Below are 6000 nucleotides of genomic sequence, written 5' to 3'. Positions count from 1 at the left end.
AACGAGTGACGGAGGTGTGGGAAGCGTACCTTTTGAGGATGAAGAGATGCACCACGATGCGAGGGGAGAGTCCGAAGGGCAGGCAGTTGTCGTTGGATGGCCCATCGCGTAAGCCGCGGGACACCCCGAGCACACCGCAACAACACCCTGTGAAGATCGACAAGTGTCGCGATGTCCAAGTGGAACACAGGACACCGCTCGGAATTTTTAACTAATTTTAAGGAAAGAGCGATTCGGTCCAGCGCATGGGACGCTGAGCCTTTTTGGGATAAGTGTACTGCACACGAATTGCGACCACGACGAACGTTGCCTCTGTCGAGACAACGTCATCCGCTCGCGCTTATATCTTTTCTCTTGTCAAGGTTTTTGTTTTGTTTTGTATCGATCAACAGGGCCTCGTTACAGAGGAGACGTAGAAGGAAACGGATCGTCTGGTGGACGACCGACGATCGTCGCAAAAGGACTTCAGACAAGCCCACGGGGATACACCAAGCGACGCCCCGCGTTGCAGCCTACTCGCGATTGAGGGGGAGTCCTTCCTTTTACCTGTCCAGGGTACCTTTTCTTTAAGGATGAAACCCGATCCCGCGGCATGACGCCAGCCCCTTTCTCATACATCGCCGACCAGTGCTTCCGTGGTACCCACAGTCCGCTGCAAGGACGGAGAATTCGGAAAGAGCCAACGGCTTGTAAGAACCGCAGAAGGGAAAGAACGTTGTGAGGAGTAACACCGTCAACGAGCCACGTGCCAGACACTGACACGAGCGCACACGGTAGATCGCCGAAGGGAGAACAACTCCACAGGAAAGAAAACGTCGCTTTCGAAAGCACACACCTATTGTGTTACGGACTCTCTATGATGACGGACGCGTCACGAAGTAGACCATGTTTTCGCCAGGTCCGTCCGAATGTTTTTACGGGTAGAACATAAGAAATGGAGCCCGGAACCCCTCGTGGACGTACCGATGAGGTAATAAGGCATCAAGGACCTTGACGTGGAGGTAAACAGCGCGACGCACTGTGCCCGTTGACGACGTCGCGCATAGACAACAGAATGAGCGAGCTCGCTCTTTCCCGAGGTCAGGGAAATTGATGGGGCCTCACAAGGAAACGAAAATGCAATGAGGAGGGAACGCACAGGGACACGAGAAGATTGGATCGGCTGTTTGGACCCCAAGTCGGAGCGGATGTTCGAAAGAGACATTCTTCTGACAGAAAGTGACCAACAAGGACAAGGACGTGCCTGAACACTCCAGAGGAGTGGATGTAAGACAAGTGGACCAAGTCTCTACAGTATTCAAAGACTTTGTTTTACTTTTTTTTTTTTTGGTACGATCATCGCCAGGGACTCGAAACAAAAAGGGAAAATTGGAGTTGCACTCCGAGAATGCGATGACCGATCTCGAAACCGTCCGCCCAAAACGTCGCAAGTGCCCAGAAGTCCTCCATTTGCTGTGTCATAGCCATCGCAAATCCCCGATTTTCGCACGACCATGCGATTCGCGAGGAACACAAGCGCAGTGAACCTGAAAAATAATCTTTGCGCAGTCGAAACCCCGACTTCGAGTCGGAATTTATGACGAGGAGACGTGTCGGTCGGGCACGCGACAAAAAGGGACATGACCCAACCGGTAGCTCATTGAGACGCGGTCAACAAACATTGTGAGACGTAGGAACGGACGCGTAGGAGGAACCTCAATCGTCTCCATCATCATTTATGGACGTCCATACGGGGACAGTAATTTGCTGTTTCCGCGTGGTACGAGCCGCATCGTCGGCAATCCTAAAACGGAATCGTCATCAGCGCAACCAGCAGACATGCCGATGCTATAATAAGGAAATATTGAGGTCTCCGACGATCGTTCGGAAGACGACCAAATTTTATCAAATTCGAACGTTTGTTCCACAGCTGCCCCCAACTTTGCCAACTTAGGTGGCAATTCAAAAGTACAGAAGACGCCTCGAACGAGCCCAAAGGCGACGTCATTGACGTTTCATGACCAATCGTGCGTCACGAATAAGAATCTGCGAACGTGAGGGACGCTGCCAAGGACAGGGAGGGTAAAGCCTAGATCGTCATAACTACGAAAAAAAAGATGACCATGGTTTCTGTCCCCACCGGAATTTGATGGAGACAGCTTTTCTAGCGGATCGCCGGCCGCCAGTTCAGTATTTTCATGAACTGTACAGGCATGTAACGAGTCGCGTTTTACAAACGCCGAGCGAAGGAAGAGGAGGATCGAAGGGGCGTGTGGGCCCCGTCAAAGCGTTTGATAAAGAGGAGGAAAAGGGAAATGAGGAGAAGGATGACGTACGTGTTGGATAAAAAGAAGGAAAATGCAAAAAGAGGAGGAAGTGGATAGGAAAAGGGAATGCAATTTTTTTCAGTGGAACGAAGGGAAGTGTCGACGATGAGACGACACTCTCAGAGGACAATGATCCGAACATGGATCGGCAGGACGCTACCATCGGCAATGAATCAATGGGACGATTCACCCAAGGAATTTTTCCTTCGGAAGTGAGGCGATGAGCTGCGCCAGTAAGCGCAGTTCAACGAGGGACGCTTCTCGAAGAGCCCCCTCGTTTATTCCGTGAGCACGGAGCAATGTGCGATAGACGCTGGCGGCGCCGTCGTTCTTTTTGATAACATCTGGAGAGAACGGGGAGGTCGAACCTCCCCTGGTCGATTGGACTGCGTCGACGATTGGTGACAAGGGGGCGGCAACTGGAACAGCCGCAGGAGAAGGGGGACAAGCCGGGACGTGCACAGGGGAAGACGGTGCAGGAGGAGCCGAGGGGGTAAGGGAAAAAGCATCTCCCTTCCTTTCTGGGGCTGCGCGCACGGACAGACTTTCAGCCCGGCTAGCTGACGAGGGGACCTCTCTCGTCTCTGATAGAGGTTGACACCTGGCCACTGGAGGTGAATGGGACCGCAAAGGGGATTTGACCTCCTCACACTCAGGGGCTCTCGTCGCCCTTTTCGAAGCATTCACGGGAAGAGTGGGGTCGGCCGGATCGACAGGAAGTGAAGTCGGTGAGACCGGTGACACAGAACAAGAACGCAAAGGCTCTCTGGGACAGAGGTCGCGCTCGCGGGGATCCGCAAGGAAGACGGGCAATTCAACCGGAACGGGCGTCTGAATCCCATACTGCGGACTCAGACGCGCCTCGTCGCAAGAACATTGCGATCCCGTCCATGGGTTAAACCAAGCGTAGTCCCCCGCACCACGATGAGCACGACCAGGAGAGAAGCAGGGGCGTTGCCGGACGAAGGAACGAGAGGAATTTTGACGCGGTATCCAGTCCCAATCGATCTCCTCTATTTTATCGAGGAGAGAACGCAGTTCGGTGTCTGCATCAGCACCGCCCAGGGGAACCGAATAATCGAGGCGTTGCATGAGGCTGATGAGCTGGGGAGGCAAGTACCACAACCTCCAGCAGTCGTAGGTCTCCCACAGGAGGGTCACTGCCACTTTGGTACACCACTCTGTGAGGAAGACTACCAAAAGACCATGTCGAAGATCACGTAAATACCTTCCGTAATACGTGTACACAGGGCTGAGCTCAGCCCAGAAGCCTTGGCAGACCTCAAATTGGCTCCACCACGACGGAATACGTTGATAACGATTCGCGTAATGGCGCCTCGCGATTTCGCGCGCCTCCAACATCTGGTAGGCCACAAAATAACCCGTGTCAGACCGAGTACGGCGTTCGAAGCGCACTGTGTGCTGAAAGAAGGGGATGGTACCCCGCTTGATAAGTCGGAAATTAGCCGGAATTATGGCGTTGGTCCACATCATAGCGTCGCCCGAGACGGTCCGTTGGTTGAACCGAAGGCGGTTAGCTTCACGAAGAGGGTTATTGGAGGTCCAGGCCATCATGTTATCGAGGTAAGACCGCTCGCCCTCGGTGCGAAACTGCCACGTGTCACAACCCAATTCCTCAGGGATGAGATCCTGCGTCAATGGCAGCTCAAGCCTGTTGCACACAGCGGTCATGAAGCCGGTCGATAACACCGCACGACCACGAGGCGAAATGTGACACTGGATGGAGGGAGGAATGGTGATGCGAGCCAACCAATCGTAAGACCGAATAGCTTGAAGGGGGATTTGTCCTGGAAGCATACCGGCGCCGTCGGCGAACGAGTAAGCAATGTCATCGAAGGCGCACACACCGATCACTGAGAACCATTTAGCGGAAGCAAAAAGCTCAGGATTAAGGCGCATGGCCTTATCGTGGAGCTCCGACGCAGCAGGGTATCGACGCGAGGACGGAGCGTTAGGATCGGAATCTATGTGGCCAACAGGGCCGGCATGTTGGGAATCAGGGGGTAATCGAGGGATGGAAGGAAGACTTAGAGGGTTGTAGGAAGTGGAAGAAAAGCCCACGCCGTAGCGCTTGCGTTTAGTACCACCATTCGAGTGGCTCGGGGATGAAGGAAACATGGGGCCCGTCTTGCTCTTGCACTTTCACCGATTACGGGATATGGCGGTGTAGGGTTATGAGAGAAACGGCGAGGAGATTATACGATGGCAGAGCGGCGTACAAGAGCGCTCGGAAGGGGGATATGTAGTGCAATACGCACGTGACGAGGGGGGTGAAAAGAACTGAAAAAGGAAACGAATTGGATACTGTAGTCCGGGTTTGGGGGACACACGTGTGCGACGAAGCGCACGATTATTTTAATTATTTAATTTTATTTACTAATTAGATCTAGAATCTAGAGCCGGGAGCTACTGTACTCGCCCCGGCGGGGCTCTATATAACTTAGCCCTTTGACCGACCAAGTCAATAAACCAACCGAAGTTGCCGGAGTTGAATGTCGCCTCGGTCGAAGTCCGTCTCTACCAAGACGCTCCCTTTTACCTAAGCCTACGGCATCCTTCAGCGCTCGGGGGTCCCATTCCTTTTCCTTATCCTTTTACCTTTTCTATCTTTACATCTATTTTTCCCTTAATTGTGTTGGTTCCATTGGAGTCGGTTGCGACCGATCCGGTGTAGGTGTTTTAGCCATCGGGCAACACGTTGTGTAGCGCTGCTACTGTTTCAAGTTCCGTAAGAAGGCTGTTGTAACGACGCCTCCGTCGAAGGTCTCACTGTATAAGACAGAGTTGGTACTGCCTACTGCGATCGCGATCGCGCTGGTGAGGGTGTTTTTAGCCATCGGGCAACACGTCGGTTGTAGCGTTGCTACATGGTCACGATCCCGTCGGGTAGTGCTGAACAAGCCCCCGTCGAAGACTTTGAATTATACCCAAGGTGCTGAAGACGCTCGTCGAGCATTGGCCTTGTAGCATAAACACCCCCGACGGCGGAGGGGTGTTGCTAACAGTCCGACGGTGACCCTTGATCGGCGGAAGACGGGGGACTCCTCCTGCTCACGGAACCGGGCACGGGCCCGGTAGCAGTGTGGTAGAGCGGGTCGGGGTAGGTCGCGCGCACGCACGAGCGGATCGACGCCTCAACGCCCCGGAGCAGCGCTGGGTGACGTACCAGCGCTGACGAGCGGAAGCGGATCCCGGCTCGCTCGCGTGTCGCGCAACCCGACCCGTGCTGATCCCTAACTAAAAAGGCTTGCGAAGGTGTCGCCTAATTAGAGTAAGCTGGAGAGTTTCGCCGCGGTCGTGGATCGTGACCAAGCTACCTTGGTCCTCTCCCCGCCGGCGCCCTTACTCCTATTTAATATACAAATCGAAGTTATCATACTATAGTACAGTATCGTGCTACTGTACCAGTGCGGGTCGTCCCGCACTGTAATGCTGTCAGCCATCGGGCTGACAGCACACGTGTCGTACACGTGTGCTGGCGCACGCGCTGTAAGATATGCGCGCATGCCCGCTGTAGGGTTCGTACCTTACAGCGAGATCTAGATCTAATTGCAAATCTAATGTATACAGTAGTCGTCGGCCATTATGCCACAGGCCTTACAACCCAGCGAACTGCAGTTACATTCTCGTAGACAAGCCCAACCCGCACTCGTCGAGCGCTCAAGTCTTCACA

This window comes from Chondrus crispus, genomic scaffold (genome assembly GCF_000350225.1).
Source record: "Chondrus crispus Stackhouse genomic scaffold, scaffold_357, whole genome shotgun sequence".
Lineage (NCBI taxonomy): Eukaryota > Rhodophyta > Florideophyceae > Gigartinales > Gigartinaceae > Chondrus > Chondrus crispus.
Note: the sequence above shows the minus strand (reverse complement) of the source record.